We start from the raw sequence: 22,790 nt of genomic DNA on the forward strand, positions 1-22,790 counted from the left end.
TTCAGTTATTATACTTTATCATATTAAACTTGGCCACAACAATTGTTTTATTAGGGTCAAAGATTTTGTAGGACAAGTCTTATTCTGGGCTGTTTTAAGCACTGAAAGAGTAGATAAACAACAGAAATTATTTCTCACAGCCCTGGAAGCTGGGCTGTCCAAGACCAAGGCACTGGCAGATAACATGTCTGGTAGGAACCTGCTTCCTGGTTTGCAGACCAATCAGCTCTAGACACAATGAAGCATTTGGGGTCTGATAGCTTTAGCATTGTGTCTCTCAATTTGAGGGACCTATTGCATCTTTACATGGCACAGAGCAGAAAGAGGAAGCTGACGGCTGCATCTCTTCCAGTAAGTATACTAATCCAACAAAGGGGTTCCACCCAATAATCTATCCTCCAAAGACCCCCATCTGAATTTTATGGAGACATATTTGGTCAGTAACAGACAAGAATTAGAACAGCACTCTCAGTGAAAATGATGTATCTCTGTCCCATTATGTTGATCTGTTTCCATGATGGTGGATATTGACTGGAAGACACAACAGTGGGGGTGAATCTCACTGGAGGCTAAAATTATCTGTAGGATTATTTACTCACATGGCTGGTGAGTTGGCTAAGATGAGTTGAATAGTGGGAATGCCAACCCGTGTACCCATGCACAGCCTTTCCATGTGACTTGCCTTCTTCACAGCACTGCAGCCTCATTGCTAATTAACAGGAGAGCTTGAATCCCTAAGTCTGGATACAGAAGCTATATCCTCTCTTACGATGATACCTTTGAAATCCCATAGCATAGCTTGGGACTCAATTGAAACTACGACAAATCAATCCAGATTCAAGAAGAGAGAAATTAGATTACTGCTTAATGGAGGTCACAGATGGAATGAGACATAATTGGGTCATATTTGGAAAATATAATCATCCACACTCAACAATAAATTTGTCAAGTATATGGTTAAGAAATTCATTAGCTTATTCAAATAACCTCCTAACACACACACACTATTATGTACTTCACATAATGTAGGTTGCTAATGATATATAAATGTGATTCATGTTCATATTGCTTGAGAAATTCAGTTTAGTTTAGATTTCCTTATTTCGAACATCCACAAAAAGTTTCAAGGAAATATTATAATATATAACAATCAGTAGTTTCAAGGAAATACTCCAATGTAGCCAGGAGCATGAGCTTTGTGGTTCTAAGTCTGCTACGAAGCTATGAAAGTTTAATCAACTTACTTAGATTCTCAGAGCTTCAGGGTTTGTTTTAAACAACTTTATTGACATGATTTATATAGAGTAGACTGCATCCATTACAAGTGTGAAATCTGATGAGTTTTGACAGATATATAGATGCATAAAACTAATGGAATATACACCAAATGAAGCTAATGTTACAGCCAAGAAACAGAACACTAATAACTCCCACTCCCCAAAATTTCTGTGTGTCCTTTTTCAATCCATCTTTTTCTCCACCTCAGCTCCATGCAATCACTGATCCACATTCAATAACTCTGGGTTAGTTTTCATTTTCTAGGATTTTCAATAAATAGACTACAAAACTATACATTTTATGTCAGATTTGTTTTAGCTAGCCTAAGGACTTTTGAATTTCATCAAAGTTATTGTATGCATTAGTATCATATTCCTTTTTATTGTGAGTAGCAATACATTTTACAGGTATAATACATTTCATTTATCTGTAAAAGGAGCCACTGGTGCGGCGACACCCAACCCAGACTGGTAAAATCACAGGTAGATCCAGAGCTGCAGGTACTGGACTCCAACTGTGACAGCTGAGACTCGGCCCACACCCAACCCAACCCCTGTATGTTAGAAGGTGGGACATGGAGTAAAAATGTTTATTCTTATTCTCAGGTTTGATATTTTATGCTGTTTGTCCTGTTGGGTTTTAGATTCACTTGGGACCTATTATTCCTGTCCCTTTCTTCTTTCTCCCTTTTGGAATGGCAATGTTGATCCTCTGCTTATATCACCACTGCCTTTTGGAATTACACAACTCATTTAATTTCATAGACATGGCCAGAGGGAAATTTGTCTCCCTACAAAACCCTACATGCGTCTCCTTCATATCTGATTTATGTGAAACTCTGGACTTTAGAGTTGATGCTGGAATGAGTTAAAACTTTCAGGGCTAACTGGGATAGAATTAATTCATTGTTCATGTGAGAAGGGCATGAAATGCGAGAGGGGGGTGTTAGAGTCTGATTGTTTGTACACTCCCCAAATCAGTACATTTAAATTTAATACACAGTGCAGTGGTGTCGGAAGGTGGAGTTCGGTAGGTGAGAAGGTCATGAGGGCAGGACTCTCAGGATTTATGTTAGTGTTCTTATAAAAGAGGCCTAGAGAGCTTGTATCCCCATGTGAGGAAGCATAGCAGGTGACCTCTAGGAGGGGTAGGCTCTCATCAGACACTGAATCTGCTAGAACCTTGATCTTGGACTTTCTAACTGCCAGAACGATTAGCAATAGATTTCTGTTTTTACAAATTACCCTAAGGCATTTTGTTACAGCAGCCTGAACAAAGACAGCAAACTTATTAAGCGTAATTTGGATTATTTCCAGTTTGCGCTTATTATACATGAAGATAACATGAATATTCATATCAAATATTTGTGTAGACATTTATCTTTATATTGTTTGACTATCTAGGAACAGAATGTCTAGATCACATGTTGGTATATATTCAATTTTTTAAGAAACTTTCAAACTGTTTTTTCAAAAGTCCTTGAACCATTTTTATATTTCTACCAGCTGAGGATAAGCATTCCAGTTGCTCAAAATTTCAATTTTTATGTCTGTAAAATAGTAAATATTTATCAGGATTTCTAAGAAAGATAAAAATAATTCAATCAAACTTCTAGCACAGGACCAATTTGTATCTGACCATCATTTGCTCAGTGAAATACTATGTGATACAGTTATCTAGGAACAGTAATTCAGACATAAAGATGCAAATATGTAGGGCTAGTCATGAATCCGCAGAGAGCACTGGGACTGGATTAATATGGGACATGGATTAGTGAAGAAGAATCAACATTGCATAAAAGCATTACTATTGAACTGTGTCTCAAGGGAAAACACAGGAAAAGACACACTGCATAGTTATAACCATGGTTTCTCTCTGATAAGAGGGATATAGAAGGGAGGGTAGCAATATGATGAAGAGGAACTTTATCTGTTAATTTTTTTGCTATTCTAAAAACTCATCTATTCATCTGGTGATATTAATTAAGAATCTGTTGCATAATCACTGAGGCTATGCCCTATCTCTGATCCCGTAGAGCTCATATTAAATTCAGGGAGACAAATAAAATGTTTTATTAGTCCATTTTCTGTTACTATAATGAAATAGCTGAGACTGGAAGCTTTATAAGGAAAAGGAGTTTATTCAGCTCACTGCTCTGTAGAATCAATGGCATGGTGCCAAAATCAGTTCCTTTCTGGGGACGACCTCTTGGTGGAGGGTATGACAGTGACAAGTATGTGAGGAAGAAGGAGGGATCACGTGGCAAGACAGGAAGCCGAGCAAGGAGAGGAGCCAGTCTTGCCCTTTTCATAACTCTCTTCATTCAATCAATTAAGGGTCCCACAATGACTTCCTTCCTATCTTCTGAAGGCAGCACCCACAAGAAGATCTACTGACTTCCCATAGAACCACCACTTAAAGATCCCACCACTTCTTAACCTCACCACACTACGGACCTAGCCTCTAACACATGCACTTCTGGGGGACAAACTGCATACTAACACAACTGTAGATAAACAAACACAAAAAGCAATACACATAGTAAAAACTGTCATTGAAGAAAGAAAAAAAGACCAAGGCCACAGAGTAGATTTATTCTATGTAGGGTGCTCATGGAAGGGCTCTTGGAGAAGGAACAAGAAAGATTCATCATGTGGCCAGCATAGGCAAGGATAGAAGCAGATGAAATAATAATTGCAAATATTTTTTAAACTTTGAACAAGAAAGTGTGTGACATGCTTTAGAAACTGATAGAATGACTTGGATGGTTGCAGGGGAAGGGGGAGAATGGCACTAAATGAGGTTGGAATAAAATGCAGCGGTCAGATAATAGCCTTGTAGGGCATGGGAAAGCATTTTGTTTTATCTTAGGTGCAGTGGGAAACAACTGCAGAATTTCAGACAAAGATACAGAATGACATGATTTATATTTTGAAAGAAAAACACAGGTTTCTATGAAAGCAATGAATTGTGGGGCCAATAATGGAAGTGAGAAAATAGACTATGGATCTATTTCATCCAGGAGATTGTCTAGGGTATAGGTGAGCACAGGGAAGAAAAGACATATTAATCATCTACACCATGTGCTAATGTTCAACAACTGGCAGTGAAAATATAGAGCTGTGAATAAATTAAGAATATATTTGAAAGGTCATTAATAGGAATTATTGATGGAATAAATGTGCATAGTGAAGAAAACAGTGGGATCAAGCCAGATTCTTACTCTGATAGCTGGAGCATCTGGTTGAAAGATTGTTCTGTTTATTGGAATGAATACAATGGTAAGGAGATTTGCCACTGAGAGCTCATTAACCAACAGGAATGCTGACTTTGAAGAATCTATAAGACAATTAGGAAGGCGGGTTCTGAAGGGGAGTTAAATACATATTGCAAAAGTACAGACCTGAAGTCTGAGAGGGAGATCTAAATTTGAAACTCATCAGTCTAACTGGCAAATACATACATGACCATGATTACAATAACCTTAGGAGACAGTAGAAAGAATAAAGATAAAAGAACCCAGAACTGAAATCCACGAAATCCAACATTTGTAGGCAGTGGAGGAAGGAGTCAGCAAAAGAGGCCCCAGAGGAGTGTCCAGTGGCAGGCAGGAAACTAGAAGTTTTTTTTTGTCAGAAGAATTAAGATAAGTGGATGTTATTTCAAGCAGAAATCTAATGATGATGAGAAGTTGAATAGAATGCAAACAAGGAAGGACTCTTATGTGGAAGTTACTAGAAGCATATGAGTGGTTTTATTCCAATGTTGTGAAAATCAGATGATTCTGAGTTGATAGTGCCAAAAATTTTAGAAGATCCAAAGCTAATATGACTATGAAAGGAAACAAATATTAGGCAGTAGCCAGAATGCTTTATGCCTCTTTGTTTTCTTTAATAGATTTTTCTTTATCTAATTTATTTGGGAGGCAGACACACACATATTATATATATATATATATATATATATATATATATATATATATATATGAGACAGACATTGTGCGTGAGTGCTCTCTTCCCTGTTGGCTCATTTCCCAAATGCCCACAACAGCTCCCCAGTGAGGCAGAAGCCAGAGTAGGAAACTCAGTCCAGATCCCCCATGCAAGTGGCAAGGTCTCAACCACCCAAGTCATCACCTGCTGCCTCCCATGGTGCATAGCAGCAGAAAGCTGGAATTGGGAACAGAGCCAGGACCTTAACCCAGGCATTCCAACACGGGACTCACTGATCCCAGCTGTCATCCCAACCCCCAGCCAAACATCTGTCCCGTGATTCATCTTTTTTGAAAAGGGGAAGATTTTAGCACATCACTATACGCTGATGAAAAATATCCAAGAAGGATTAGAGTTGATGCAGGAGAGAGGTGAGCCAATGAAAGGAGGCAAAGTCCTTAGGAGGTAGTAGGGCATGGGCACTAGGGTACTTCAATAGAGAACCCCCTTATTGTCTTCATTGTTTTTCGGTGAACTTGCACAAGGTTTTTCATGGAAATAACAGCAATGAAACTGACCTATGTCCAAAAAGAGGAAAAGAAAGTAATAACATTGGCATGAGTATTTATTTATTTATCATTTAGAGACTTCAAGAAAGAACTTAAGACGGATTACAAGAGTGCAGACATAAAAGTGTTTAAACCGGAGCACCACAGCAAGCTCTAATATTGAAAAGAGTGGAGTGGGTTTGAGAGATAATATTTTCAAAAACAGAGTTAACAGAAGCTACTAGAAACAAGAATAAAATCTGGGCTACGCTTTCTGGCCATCAAAGCAAAAGGCAAATTTAATATATTAAATAATGGAATACAGTAGCATTAATGGAGCCTTTTTTAAAATAATTAAGGGTGACATTCATTATGACAGATTGTTTAATAAAAATATGAATGATACTGAAGAACAGAACAGATAATATTCTATAAGAGTTTACAAAACACCCAGAAATATTCTTTTAAGGACCATTTTTCAAAATGTTTCTTGGAAAAAATAATTGAAGCCTCAATTTTAACTTATGTTTCTGAATACATTTCTGTGATGGGTGAACACTCTCTCATTCAGGTATCACTGCCAGAGAAGCAATCTGGTGATTTACATTTTAAAAAAAGGGGGGGGGCAACTCCTGAGGAAAAAATGCCCCACCCATTTTTTCTAAAAAGAATCAATTGTTTCATGGAAATAAAGATAGGAATGGAAGGATCTGTATTTTGTGTGTACCATAGGGTAGATATGGAAGAACAGAGTGTGAGACTAAATATGAAGAGAGGGATTGGAAGAGCCTGGTCTACCCTGAGCCCTGGGAACATGTCCTTATATGCACCACATGAGGTCTACTGGAATGGCAGGACTCTGAATCCCACTTCCAATAAACCCTCAAATTTAGGGAAAGAGGCTATAATTATTATCACTAGGCACAAAGGAGTGTATGGCATCTTGTTAAGCCAGGGGTTAATGAGGTGACAACGCCTTCTGTATGTCAGTCTGGATGGGTCTTCTCTTTGAGCCAGAAAGAAGGTGCAATGCGTGGGAATTAGGGTACAAAACAGTAATCCAAGAATGAGACCAGGACCAGGCCTTAGTGCTAGTTTCAGGGTGGCTAGAAGATCAAAACTCAAGAGGTAATTTCATATATGAAACAACAACAACAAAAAAAATTCTGTTGACTGAGCAATCTGGTTGGTCAATGTAATTTTTTAATGCAAAGTTGTGTGTCTTGAGAGAATTGACTAAGGGAATAGTGGATTACACATTTGTATAGGAAGCTAAGACTATTTTGCTGGGTATTTTTTACCTTTGAAAACTGACCTTTCTGATTAAAAACATGTTAAACAGTCCTTTTCTCATTCAATTCTGCCTTTGTTGTTACTCCCTTGAATATCTCAAAGAGAATTTAATCTGATTGGGTTAATTAACATAGGTTCAAAATACAAGGTGCAGTTTCTGCTCCCAATTAGTAAACAGGATAGGCCATGAGTTAGCTGTAGGATCTCTTGTATGTCCAAGTATATTAGCATGGGCAGTAATGGATATTTACAGGCACTCATTTGAAGGACCTAATTGGCAGGGCAGTTTCTCTTAATATAAAAGACAATTTAAAGGTAAGCTATACCTGGCCCAAATTTAATTAACTTGGGGTCCTAGTTTCCCAAAGAAGGAATCAAACACATTGGTTACAAAACTGATACTTGAAGAGCAGAGGGCAGGATTTTCCCCTTTTGAAATGCTACATTAAGAAAAGATAATATTGGTAAACTCAAATATGCCCATAGTTGTTCTGATGATGATGAGTTAGTTGGAGGATGAAGACAACAATGACAACATTATAGAGAGCACCGTTGTGCTGATGGTGGTGGTGGTAATGATGGATTTCAGAGTGATAGACTGTAAGATTTAGGAATCCAGCGATGTTTAACAAATTGTATTGTCAGCAGTGACTCACATTAATGGAGTCATTATCAGAAAATTGCATATAATTCCTGTTATTGCAAGTCCTCAGGATAATATGGCTGTTCTGCTAGGAGATTTAGAAGCTGCATGCCCTGTGTAATTTTGGAAATTGCTCTGATATTGCTCCTGTGGATACAGAGCTCAGAGCAGGCCCGTCACACGTGCAGCCCGGGCTCCTCTGGACAGCGCTCTTTGAGAGAATCACCTCCTGGTTGTCAGCACAGACTGGCTCTTGTTCTCGAACAATAAATTCTCTCATTTATTTAGTACACCCAAGTCTCTTGCCTATAGTTAACAGTGCAAAAGGAGTAACATGTTCATTTCACTCTAATTACACTTTAGAAAATCGCTCGCTTCAAAATTATAATGTCAAAAATTACCTGCTACCAGGTCTTTTGAAGGAGAACTGGTCAACCCTCACAGGCCGCATGAGTTCTTTCAAATGCCAGCACAAGGCTCTCTGGCTCTGCTCATCGCACACTGGGCTATGGCCGTCTCTGAGAGTCATTTTTTCCCCTTTTTCAGATAGTATCTCCCTTTCGATAAATTCTGGTTGCAATATTTTACTCTTTTTAATCTTCCAGGAGGGAAGCAGTAATGTCCTTCTCCCTGTCCTTCACACCGATTTCTGCTTCTCATTATATAGAGAGTCTGCTTAAGTCGTGGAGCCTGCTGCCAGTTCTATTAAACTGCAGAGGCAACTGCCAGGTCACAATTGATGCTGCAATATCGTAAAATTAACTTTCATGCAGAAATCCTTTTCCTCCTCTTTTATTCATTTTAATGCTTAAGAAATCCTGATGATTTCCCTTAGAAGGATTAGTTGTCTTTTTCTTTGGAATTGACAAGTTGGGTAGAATTCTGGTTTTGAGAGCAAAAGAAAATAGAATAAAAGCTCAATTCAAATTTCTCTAATGATTACAAAATTCTCCCCGCCTTATGGCACTGAAGTGGAAATATCTGGTGTGGAGTTTGGAGGGGAGGGAGAGGAAGGGGAGGGACTTATGTGAAAAATGGCAGATTTTTACCCAATCTCCACTCAAAGATCTCCATCCCTAGTATAAGCCTTGCCTGCCCCTTACTACTCTTTTGGGATCTATTAGAAACTATGCCTGCATTGACAGCCTAGGATGCAGGGCTCCTACTTCCTGTGATACCCACATGGTCTCATGAAGAGCGTGCGCACTAACCATCTTCCACCTCCCTCCTTCAGCAGCCGGCTGGCTCACGGCTGAAGCACAAAGGAGAGTGGGTTTGAACAAACCCGATGGTGTCACCATGAATACCTGGAAGAGCTGAAATCTTGGACAGTGTTCCATGGGTGGAAAATGACAGATGTAGGCTTTCACATTTCCAACATGAATCCTTAACTTGTCTTCAAAACATTTAGACTAAACGTGCCTCCCATTCTCCTTTTACTCTTAAATAATACTCTTCCTGAATAGAAGGGAAAATAAAAATCTGTCCTCTAGTAGCATAAGCATCAATGAAAACAATACTTGTGCTTATAGCTAATAATAATTATAATAATAATTCAAACATAGACTTGCTCTTTGATGGCAAATGAGAAATGTAGCATTTGACAAATTTTTGCATGCATGTCCAAAGGAAAACTTAGTCTAAAATGTCCTCTTTTAGAGTCAGCATTTCTAATATAAGAAGACGATTTTATGATGAATGATAACTATCACAAAACTGATATATTTCCATATTATAGCATTCCATTTTTTGAATGGTATGAAGAAAACATATACACACATAAATATTGTTTCAACGGTGTTTCACATTGAAGACTGAGTTGGGGAACAAACCTTTCATTACCTGAAGTCTAAAAATGTATCTGATTGTGATGCAATTACTAACCTGCTTAGAAAGAAGCATTCTGCAATACTGTGAAAAAGTCATGTACAACATTTATCATGTAACAATGAAATGGCAGTACTGTTGGCCACTAATCATGACTGTTTCAATTAGCCTACAATCACATTCAGCCAATGTCTCTTGAGCTTCCATGCACAGTTTATATATCAAAGAAAGAACAAAGTAAATCAACTATAAAGAGGATGAGTATGCAAAAACAACAATGATCCTAGATATCCTCTCAACTCTCAGCGAAGTAAATATATGACCCTGAGTTAAAATAACAAGTATGCATTACGTTCAGTTCTCAAAAGGAATTACTTGAAGGGATCTCAATTTTTCTGATTAGACAAATATCCCTGAGCTGAGTTTTGATCTAATAGGTCTACAAAATAAATAAATAATAAATAGTCTTCCACTGGGTGGCATGACTGAAGCTACATAAAAACAGATGTAGGTAATATTTCATAAATTTAACTAAATGTTTCTGAATAGGCTCCAAATCTAGTATGATTTACAAAGACTTGATTGCTGTTTGAAGCCAGAAAACAAATACGTTTTCTGCCAAATACACTTAAATAGTTAGCAAATTGCTCATCATCTAAATTATAGATCCATGCTAAATTTATCCTTTCCAGTAATACAATGAAGATGGCATGGCTACCTGAGGACATGCTGCAGAAGCAAAGTGAGACTTGCCTGCTTTTACCACCACGGTGTCCCAGCCATGGGGTAACATTGTGCCATACCTGGGAAAGGCCAGAGTTATTCCACTAAAGCAAGCTGTGTTCCTTCTCAGCTCCAGAAAACAATTGCTCAATATGCAAGGAATGTGCCAGCATCTGACCTTCATATGCCTATGTTAACAACATAAGAATGATACAAAGTGAAATTCAGGAACTATGGGGTATGTGTGTATGTGTGTGTATGAATAGACATGTAACTTGCAAATAATATCATAGTCTTGACTAAATCTTCATATGTCACCTGCGTGTGCCTTTTTTTTTCAGAGTATGCTGTTCCTTTCAGTTGCTATTCCTGTGGTTAACAATGACTGCCTTTTCCTTTGCTTGCATCCAGAAGTTTACCAATTCTTTAAGCAGCTTTGCAGATACTGGTTGCCTAAGGAAGCTTTTCAGACACTCGAGGCCCATCAAATCATTCCTATTTAGAAACTCCCACACTCTATTATATGAGCCTTTCTTATTAAACAGGCTTCATTCAACTTTGTATCAAAGTTACTCCTTTTTTAAAGCACATCAATTTCCATAAATACATAATCAACACATAGAAGGCAAGGTCTGTAGCTTACTCGTCTGTTTTCCCCAGCACAACCATAATGACTTACATATCCTAAATCCAAATCACATACTTAATAGAATTAAACTATATTGAACTCTGGTTATTTTTCCTGTAGAAAATGAACAATTAATAAATGTGCTCAAGACTTTTGCATCATTAAGACTTGCTAAATCAGGAATTACTAGTTATACAAGATCTATCATAATTATTTTCATTGAGGCCAAAAGTGATTTCTCCAGCCTGAATGACCAAAGTGAAATATATGACTTCGGAGCATGCAAACATGCTTCTGTGTATTAGGAATATTCATTTAAAAAATCCGTATTTTAAACACTCATTCAGAATCTGCTTTTGCTCATCAGATGTTTTGTTGAATGTCAGCTTGTAGTCTGTCTCCCAATCTCTGAGTTGCCTCGGGCAAGTCATTTATTATCTCTGGGCTTCTATTTCATGAGTTATTATTTTTTCCGACATTATTACAAAACATTGTTCCCCTTGATCAAAACAATAGCAAGAGCTTAAAATAGATGAGGAAATATCTGTTTTGTCTCATTTCACCATGAACAGAGATTACGATCATGGTCCAGCCCCTTGCCCTGCTTGGGGTGCTCAGCATGAAAATTGAGTCTATTGAACCAGTAAGATTACTCTGTGCATCCATTGTTCATCATAGAGTAAGCTTCTTATGATATAATTTCTGGTAGCCAAACAATTCAAATAAAAAAACTAATTCCCTGGACAGTCAAGCTACTGCATGTTTATATATAAATATATATATATAATATATATAAATTATATATATATATTTCCTACTTAGACAAAAAAATCTTCATTAAATAAGAAATTTTCTAAAGGTTGGCTTCCTTCAGGGCCTTTACCCACTATGAACAACAGCTGACTTCAGCAGTGTGTTATGCCAGACCCACCAAGATGCCACAGTGGGGCTGTCTCTCTGAACAGGGAAACTGTTGGGAAAAATGCAGCTACTGGACTCATGGGCAGAGGCTCCTATTTCTTCTCTATCATCTGCTCTTTGAAGAGCCTCTTTCCACATTTATGTGAACACATGCCTGCTCCGGTCATCTACCGCTGCCACTCACTTATTCACCAAAAGAATGCCCCCTCTTAATTCCTTCTGGACATCCACCTGAGAGCAACATGTAATTCCACCACTTCTTTTAGATCAAAACGTCTACGTTTTTAGAGCAGAAAATCCTCTTGCCTCCTGCAAAAATCAGAGGGCTGGTTTCAAATGGAAAAACAGTGGTTTTGTTTCATTAATTAATTCATCAGTGCAATAAAACTTGTCATTTTAACTTGTTTCTGAGATTCCAATCAAAGCCTAATTAGCATAAACATTTCAACATGAGTTCTATATTAGCAGCAGGCACCAGGAAATGAAGACTTCCAGCGCAGAGGGGAAAGGAGGCAGAAAAGGTCATTCTTGTAGCCAAATGGATAAGTTTTTGTGGAAAATGAGCATCCAAGAAAACGTTGCAACTTGATGAATAGTAGTAACTGAAATGTTTGGTGTGGTCTTTGATGAATCAGCAGATGTGCAAACTTTTCACTCCATCAGCAGGGAAATCTCTATAATACTCAGCACTGTCCAAAGATGTTGTGAGCTAATTTATGGGGAGTCAGAATCCTTCCACCAAATGTACCTATAAGCTACACAAGAAGCTGGGGCGAGTCTGATAATCCCAGATGGAGCATTGCCATGCACATAAGTGACAGTTGGAGAAGTTGTTATCTTTGAGGCACTCTCAGTAGGTCAATTGGCCAGCTGGTAGCAGGGCCCGAGCATGTGCCAGAGGCCAATTCATCTGCCTTGCTGTATCAAGACTCTCTGCCCTGCAAAAACTTCCAGGGGTACTAATCTTTGCTGACTTGAGGTAGGTTAGATAATTAACATTTTGCCCCGTGCCCAGTACAGACTGGAAGAAATATTAAGTAGATCGATTGGTTGCCTGGGAACAACAGAAGACTGCTGGGTTCTTTTCAAAAATGGCAGAAAGGATGCCCTATATGCCGACAGCTCAATTTGATCAAGACCTAGCCTAGGTTTCCAGACATTCTATCACAAAATGCCAAATAAGCTGACAGCAAAAGAACCTGGGAGGTACAACTCTCCAGCTTGAGCAGGTATCTCAGCTCTGCCTCTTCAAGGTAAAACTGAAGGCATGATGGACAGGGCTCCCAGCTCTGCCCTGCAACCACATCAGTGGTGTCAGGACTCCCTCTCCGTCCTCAACTCCTTGGTCTGTCCATCTCTCGAAAAATTCTGCCCTTGTTCACTACCTCCCCAGCCTGGGCTGTGGTGACCAATTTCACAGCTTTTCCTCAGAGCAGTGACAGGCTCCCTCAGTTTCATTGCCGAGTTGGAGTTGGATGCCCTCAATTGCTGCCCATTTCATATCCATGTCAATGCAGGATTGTCTATTTTTATTTGAAGTTTTTAGAAACATGGAAGTGAAGTCTTGGCCTCTTCTTCCCAACAACTGCTCCGACAGCTTTATGGATGCCTAGTTAGTTTCTTCCTGACCTCCCAGAGAGGGTCCCATCAGCTCTAACCCACTTTCCTCTAAATTCTATATTCTCGGTGCTGGGACCACAGCAGCTGGTTGTATCTTATTCCATAATCCATAATTCTCAGCTTCAAAGTTCAGTGCCAAATAAGATCTCACATTGTGGGATACCCTTTTGTACCAGCCCTTCAGCAGCAATTAAATCCTGCTCATTCCACGCTGCCTGTGGAAAACACAGGCCCTCTGCTTGTTTTCAGCTACAAACACGAAGTGGAATGAAAACAAACACAAAACAAAGGACAGAGGACGTAAGACTCAGAGGCTTCCTCTCCACAAATTGTTCTAGCAGCAAAGTCAGAGAACAAAAGGGAGAGAGCCGGGGAGAGAGACCGGATGTGGTAGAGCCCTTTCAGAGAATGCTGCTGGAGCGAGCAGAACTGAGTGAGATCTTGGTCTGGAACCAGTAGGCCCGTGAATCCTCGAAACTTGTGGTTGGCACGGCTGGCAGGTGGAAGGTGATGAGCCATCAGTGCATGAAGCCACTCTCGGGGTTTGGAACAGAACTTTGAGACACTAGAGTGGTCAACACCAACCACACATCAAACGCCTCTAGGATTTACATGTACGGGTTCTCAGTTTTATCACATGCCTGGATCTACTTTTGTTTACAAATAAAGAAACAGAATGAGAGCATTTAAGAGACTTATCCAAAGTTCATAAACTATGGTGCTGGGATTTGAACAATTTTTTGGTTTGTTTATCAAAATCCTTGCTTTCTCTTCCCCACCCAAGATCCATCCTTCTGTTGGCATCTGAATGAAGCAGTTATCCTCGTGGGAACACACTGCTCAGTGGTCTGCCAAACCCTTACTAACACCTGCCTCATGGAAGTTGAATAAAGTTCAATGATGCAACGTTTGGTCATTTCTCTGATTTCTACCTCGGTCTGATTCTGTCAACAGCAATAAAGGGGGCTCCAGGAAAACGAAAGACCCAGACTTTTCCTTAGGAGCTAGGATTAAGTCGGAGGGATAGTCAAAACTTCATGCAGGGGATAGCACTTGGCTGGTTAGGACATCGCATCACACGTTAGAGTGCCTGGGTTCAATTCTCAACTCTGGCTCCTGACTTCAGTTTCCTTGGTAGTAAGACCACAAGAGGCAACAGTGATAGCTTGAATAATTAAATTTCTGCCATCTACATGGTAGACTAGGATTGAGGTCCCTGCTCCTGCCTTTGGCCCTGAGCCCAGCACCGTGTGGACATTTAAGGAATGAGCCAGTGAATAGGAGCATGTTCTCTGTCTCTCTCCATCTGTGTGTTTCTCTGTCTGCCTCTCAAGTCAATATATAAAATAAAAGTAAAGAAAAGGCCATTCAGAGCACAATTATGGCTCAAGACAATGAGATCAATGCATATTATATCAGAATAAACTACAAATTCTTAGCTGAGTGCCTAGGAGAGATAAATGCAGTTTGAGTGGTGTGTCCAGGTGTCCAGGGAATGCAGCATGAAGGCAGGCATCTTTGGTTTCTGGAAGTGATTGTCGAGGCAAAGAGGCATTGATGGAAACTTTGAAATATGAAGAGTTACAAAGCCAAGATTGGAGAAGTGGAAAAAGGCAGAGTGTTTGCCAGGGACAAGGAGGAAATTCCTTTGGCTGAAATGGGTTTTTGATGTTTTAGGACTAGAGAAGGAGGAAGTAGGAAAAGTGATGATCGTCCACCTAAATCAGAAGTCTCACCACCATGCTAGTTGCGCAATCTGATAGTAAAAGCAATTTAGTAGGTACCTCAAGAATATTATAAATGTGTATTACACTGGCATATACTTTTATGTAAAATATTGACATTACAATATTTTGAAAAGATAAACAAAAGAGATGTAAGTTCTAATATTTCTTTCTTGAAATGGATTTGGGAGTGTGCATACTCTATTTTAGAGCTAAATCCCAGCCCCAGACTCCCTCCACAGAATTTCCCATGACTCCTCCAGGTTGTACTCACTCCCCTCTTATTCAAACTGCTTTTTCCTGTTGTTTCAATGCCTTTTTATACAGTGAAGTTGGGCCAGGGGCAGGGCATAGAACTGATTAAACATGAAGTACTAAGTCTCCCTGCAAGGGGCTAAATTTTATTTACAAAGATAGCATTTATCCACACTTTACGGGATTAGGAATTTTTAACCCTAGAGGTTATAAGTAAGATAACTGCAGAGGGCAGCAATGGATTGCTTCATTGGAGGGCATACTGGCAGGGCCCAAGAAGAATTGGTGACACCTGATGTGCCTCCACTGCTCAGGGCAGTGGGAACATCCTGTACAATGTGAATCCATGCCATGCTTCCAAGCCACCACCCCCAGGAACTCTTCGGAGGCCAGGGCCTGGGTGCGTTTCATGGAAAATGAAAAGTTTCACAAGGGAACAAGAAATAAGTCAGACTGAGCCAGGAGAGAATTTCCTTCAGGGACATGCCAGGAACTTTACTAAATATTATAAGTAACAATAACGAGGGCTGGCATTGTGTCACTGTATGCTAAGCCTCTGCCTGTGGTACCAGCATCCCTTATGGGCACTGGTTTGTGCCCTAGCTGATCCTCTTCCAATCCAGCTCCCTTATAATGGCCTTGGAAAGCAGACATCTCAAGTGCCTGGGCCCCTGCACCTGCATGGGGAACCTGGAAGAAGCTCCTGGTTCCTGGCTTCAGACTAGCCCAGCTCTGGCAGTTGTAGACATTTGGGGAGTGAACCTGTAGATAAAGACCTTTCTCTCTCTCTTCTGTCTGTAACTCTACCCCTCAAATAAATAAAAATCTATTTAAAAAAGAATTAGTGGTCTTAGATGATAGCTTTGAATCCCCCTTACAGAAACAGATAAGATACTTTGGGAGTTCAAATAGATGACCTTGATCAAGGTGCAGTTTAGAATCAGTAACAGAAATGCAAAGGCCATGTGCATAAATGGTCATACTTCTAAGTGGTAGAGGTCTGAGGAAGAGAAAAAGGAAAGAATTACACTGACATAACCAGCAATCCAGATGTTTTAAGTTAGTTTGGATGGTGATACACAGCATATTTGCTGACATTTCTTTGGCTCAGAATGACTAAAATCAATAGGTATATTCTTGTTGGGTTTGTATATTAAAGTTGGATGTTGTGTGTTCTGTGAAAGACCAGTTCAGAACAGTTTCTCACTTTGTTTCTGCATGTGTTATGCCATGTAACTATTAGATTTATCTCTCATCTAGACCTTTAGCAAAACCTCTTCCCAGATCTACATTTCCATAGTTGCCCCTTACACAATTCAAACATTGTTTTTAGTGTCAGAACCAACTCATCCATTATGCCTTGAGTTACATACTTTTAGGGGCTCAAGGAAATAGTTGAATTTCCTTTGAAATTATAATTCTTTAAAAATGAACTTTTAGGTCAAAGACAATGTATTAATATGCAATACTAATTTATATAAATGGAGACATCATGTACATGTAGATGTATACTAGTGGAATAAGTGGCCCATGAAGGCAAAGTTCAGAATGGAGCCTTTCTGAGGTCAGGATCTCGTCTGTGCCACTGCTTTCTGTTTTCCTGGCAGTAGATTAAGATGACAAATGCACTCTCTTTGATAACTTGGGCCCATCTGGACTGTTTAGTCTCATCTCACTAACAAGATTACATCCCAACTAGTGCCTGAGTATCAGGTGAATTGACCTACCGCCTATTCTGTTCCCAGAACTCATCATCTTCATTCCATGTTTTAGAGCTGTCCATCAATAAAGGTGATAGCCCTCTTCTTAGAAGCAATTGTCACCCCCCATCTTTACCAAAGTCCTGCCTCTGTGCAGATGCCACTGAAAATGGCATCTCTTTTGAGAAGCCTACCCTGATTCCCCTCCAAGGCAAGCTCTTTGTGTCTGTAGCATTCTTTATTATTTTCCTTGTAAGATATCACATTACGCAGTGCCTAACTGTATCTATTGCATTTTTCATGTTGGATAATTGTCACTGTGCCTGTGTCATAGTCAGAAGTGCATTTGCCCCTCTACATGGAGATATTAGATGAAATGGAGACATACTCTTTTTCATCTTCGCACCTTTGTTTAACCCAATACGGTGTCTTACTACATTTGCTCATTTAAAATTCTCAATATGCAGTTGAGTACAACACAAGTGATATTTGCAGCATGTTTTTTTTTTTGTCATTACCACTAACCATTCTCATGCTGAATTAGAAGGACAACTTGTGTCAAGGACAATGTCCTCTCATTTCTGATCATCCCTGCCACTTCTCAGTGTTGGTTGTGGCAGAATATCGTAGTATGTAGAGCGCTGACTAGAAGGGGAGAGCCCCTATTACTACTATGAGTTGAGCCTACAATTAGCACAGGCATCTCATGTATGACTCTCCTCACCAGACTTATATCCTGGCTTGTAGAAATAGAGAACATGCATGACCTTTGGCCATGGACTCTCTAGTCCTGTAATTCTCTAGTGACATGACTCACTGAAGGTGGTCCTAGATTTGACCAAATATAAACTAGGAAAGCCCTCCATAGGACTTCAGAAGGTTCAATAAGAGAACATATTCCACATGCCTGCTGATGACTCTGTTCATATTCAAATCCACAATGACTTGGCACCAGCGTTAAGATCCATGAGCGCCGGCGCCATGGATCAACAGGCTAATCCTCCGCCTAGCAGCGCCGGCACACCAGGTTCTAGTCCCAGTCGGGGCGCCGGATTCTGTCCCGGTTGCCCCTCTTCCAGGCCAGCTCTCTGCTGTGGCCAGGGAGTGCAGTGGAGGATGGCCCAAGTGCTTGGGCCCTGCACCCCATGGGAGACCAGGAGAAGCACTTGGCTCCTGCCATCAGATCAGCAAGGTGCGCCGGCTGCAGTGGAGGCCATTGGAGGGTGAACCAACGGCAAAAGGAAGACCTTTCTCTCTGTCTCTCTCTCTCTCACTGTCCACTCTGCCTGTCAAAATAAAAATAAAAATAAAAAAAAATCCATGAGCCTTGGGAGATCCGAATCATTTAATAAAAATCCCTCTTAGTTCTCTGTATGCCTAGCTGTTAAATAATGCTCACATTCAAACATAAGGGAAATGGACTCCTAAGGGTTATAGGATGTGCCTAAGAGAACACTAAATGAGATTTCCCAGACCTGCCTCCCAAAAGAAGGTGCCGAGCAGCAGAATGATTTCTCATCGAAGAGAGACAGAGTTATTAGTTGCCACTTGGGATGCCCCTGTCTCATATCAGAGTCCCTGCGTTCAAGTCCCAGCTCTTCTTCTGATTCAGTTTATTGCTAATGCACACCCTCGAAGGCAGCAGGTGATGAATCAAGTAGTTGAATCCCTGCCAGCCACGTGGGGGACCTCTATTGAGTTCTAGAATCCTGGCATTGGCCTGATCCAGCCCTAGCTGTTGTGGGCACCTGGGGAGCAGATCAGAGAAAGGAAAATCTGTTTCTTTTTGCCTCTCTTACTCTGCCATGTCTCTTGCTCTCTCTCTCTCTCTCTGCCTCTCAAATTAAATGAATAAAAACTTTTAAAAATAAAATAAAACCCATGAACAATGCATGGAATGACTCTATAGCCCAGTTCAAGGGCCTCCTTTTGCTTGCTAAATCTGTATTTTGATTTGAATTTCGGAGATTCTCTTTCATTTTCTTCTTTTTTGCTTCAGTAACACCAGAAGAGAGACAGCTGGAGACTCCAGGGAATAAGGCATTTTGGAAAAATATTCTGTGATAAGTCCCTCAGAGCAGAAATTTGTATAGTTAATCTTTTAGAAAACTACATAGATCCCTGAGCTTGCATTGTTTTTATTCACATCTTTCAGATGCTCACTGCCAACCCATCTTAACAACCCGAGGTAACAGAGATCCCCCGGGTTTGCTGTCCTAATTTTTCTAACCAAAGAACAATCCTAACTGCCATCCATCACCGCAGGTTTTCAAGACCAAGGTTGGAGATGCCCGGATCCATCCATTATCTTTATGCTTGCCCCTTTGAAAGCAATACACACTGGCAGGCAAGGGAGGACAACGTGGAGTTGCTCACAATCCTGAACTGTGAAAAACCTGTGATTGGAGTCTTTTAAACCAATTTTCAACCAGAATACTAACCAGGAAATGGTTATTTAATAATCCACTATAGGTCAGACCTTTACCATGCATTTTTATATTCATTATCATATTTAACATATTAAACCATACTATGAAAGAATTGTTCATTTTATTATTTTTAAGGGTGGGAGGGCTGAGGCTCAGAGAAATGATGGATCTGTAATCACAGAGCTAGAAGTAGAAGCCACAGGGCCTGTCAATGTCACTGTTGTGATCCTGTGGCTTCCTCTCAGGTAGTTCTCTGCTGCCTCCCACACTACACCATGAGTCCCAGCTAGGGATGCATCATGTATCATTCTTCTTTGTACCCAAAGTAAATACTGCACTGCCTGTCATAGAGTAGATAATATATTTTTAGTCTCCATTTAGCATAGTATTTGATCATAGAGCATCAAATAAGAGCTGTGGTAGTCAAAGAAGACTTCTTAAGCATGCAAGAAGAGGCTATTGGCATAGTAAAGGAGAATGGATGGGTTGGGGTTGGTGACTGGACCTGCCCAGTCTTCTCATAAGGGACAGGTTACTGGAACAAGAACACAGGGAACTGAGTTTATATAACATGATGTATGATCCTCTTTGTCAATGTTGGACACAAGCAATGGGATATTTTAGGTGATGGGATTAATCTAGACTCAGAATAATGATAACTTTGAATCATTAAGTTATGTTCTATTTACCAAGCTCACCCAAGGGCAGTGGTTGCTCTCACCCCATCTCTCCTCCCGTTTTCCATTTCCACTAACAATGAACAGCTTAACTGTAACATAAGCTTTTTTTCATTGATATTCAGATGAGAAATATACATTGCTGTTTGCCAGTCCCCACCCCCACCCCCGACCCAACAGACCTGCTCTTATTCTTGGAAGAAAATAAGAAGGAAACAGGAAGGAAGGAGGAGGGTGATTTCTGGCACAGTTGCTCATTTAGAAAAGTCATTTCAAATTGCACTAGGTGCTTCAATTGCCCTATTTTCCTGAAATTAATTCTAAATTTTATGGGTACAATTTGTTTCCCTTAAGTCCCTAATTATGCTTTTAACATTCAATCTTTCAAACTCTTACCATTAGTGACTTAATATGGTGTTATCAGGAGATAGAGTGGAGTTGGGCGTGTGGGTGGGAGTTATAAGAGCAGAAGTTGCACCTGTGCTTGTGATGGTTTGAAATTGATGTCCCCTGGAGTAAAGCTAAAAGAAAAATCTAGTAAGTCACCAAAATAGACTGAAGTAAGTCTGGAAATTAGTATTTAAGGTATTAGGACAAGGGGCTAAGAAGGGCTTGAGAGGTAATCATAAAGTTCTATTTAAACTTACTGAATATATGGTGATGATGTGGGATTCCAGGCCAAAAGAAAAGAAACATAAGGAATGGAAAAGTCCTCATATTCCAAGTAAGCATGAGTACAAAATGGTAAGGTTGGAAAGGGACTTTCAATGACATGGAAACTAAGGAATGAGAGAAGTAAGGAGTGGTTCAGAGACATGACAAAAAAAATTAAAAGTAGAATTATTTAATAGCTGGGAAGAGATCGTAGGAGGAAGGAGACAAAATACAATCATCAGAGCTGAATTATATTTTTTACTGAATCATCAATAAGTTCCTACTGAACAGTCACAGTGATTCTGCTTCTTAAAAGTATACCAGATGACCTCTGTACCTCAACAACACCCCTTAACCTCCACATACACACACACACACACATACACCCTCCCATATATGCTGACATAATTGCTCTATGGTAGTATGTGATGGAAACCCTCAACTGCTGTTGGGTTTTAGGTACCAAAGACAGCTGATTGGGGGAGAGGGGGCATATGGATGGCTTCATGAGATGCATAAACAGAGGGGTTTATTAGACCATAGAGAACTGACAGAAAAATTGAAGAGGAAAAATCCCAGACACACAAGGCTAAAGACAGTGCAATGCAGGAAGACCAAAGTCTTACCAAGAGACCCTTGGAGAGAAGGTACAGAAGAAGCGTAGCCACGCCTCACAGACATCCCTCCCTTGGGTATAGGGGCAGAAATTCAGCAGATATGGTTTCTACCCTCAACAGAGTCACCCACCAAGTGACCCATGGAAGAGGAAATGACAGCTGGTAAAAAGGAAGAAAATTGTACCCATGAAGCATCAGAGAGCTTTTGGAAACATAAAAACTCCACACACACACACACACACACACAAAAAGCTCTTAGAAGCTTACAGAAGTGAAAAAAAAAGACCACTGCATCTTGAAATATTCAGGGAACATTCAGGGAAAGCTCCTTAGGTGCCAGAAGTCTGGAGCTGGAGTTCAAGGATGAATAGACATTGGAAAAACAGGACAATTAGAGCTCCTAGTAAAGAGAACCACATGAGAAAGGATTCAGAGTCATGGATGGGCAGAGTAAGATGACATCAGAGACAACACATGAAAGAATCACAATATGCCTACAGGAACGATAAGAGAAACACAGTTGGAGAAAAGGGATAAAACTAGACCATGGTGCAGTTTGAATGCTTTATTAACATTTTTAGACCTCATGCAAATAGGTAATATTCCAGACCTCTGAGCAAAAATTTGAAATTAATGTGGTTTGTTTTAATCTTTCAAATTTTGCATATGATTTTGATCATGAATTCTCACTTTATGACCCTGACATTTTACAGAGGTGGAAAAAGTAGAAGAAAAAATATTTCCCAAAGTTTTAGAGTTCTAAATGTTGTACATTTTAGGGAATGCACATGTTAGCCATTTTAGGAGAGCACAGATAAATCGTCCAACTAAAATGCAGACATGGGATTTGCAAATTCATAGCTTTGCCACTAAATAGGTGTTCAATCTACATAGTTGTGCCTCCTTAAAAAACTGTCATTGACATAGGCAGATAATAGTTAATTCACCTGGAGTGGAAGGTGAGAGTATTCTGCTATATATTTCCAGGGCTTCTTGACATGGTTTGCTCTCCAACAAAAGCAGCCACATAGAACTGTCACTCATCATACAGGGAAGCTCTAACCGTGAGGAGCCAGGCATCCACTTCTTGGTTAGGCACCAAAGCATACTTACTTCCTGACTCATCTTTCACATTTTAAAATCACAGAAACATTATTTCCTACTAAGAATTTCACATTCCAACAATTTATCCTAAAGAAAACAGAAAAGTCTGATAACATACTAAAAAGAAAAATACAGCAGTAAGCTTAACAAATATATATTTTAACAACTTTGCATCGACATCTGTGCAAATTTAAAGAAAAAGCATGAAAGATTAAAA

This window comes from Lepus europaeus, chromosome 13, assembly GCF_033115175.1.
Source record: "Lepus europaeus isolate LE1 chromosome 13, mLepTim1.pri, whole genome shotgun sequence".
NCBI classification, from domain to species: Eukaryota; Metazoa; Chordata; class Mammalia; order Lagomorpha; family Leporidae; genus Lepus; species Lepus europaeus.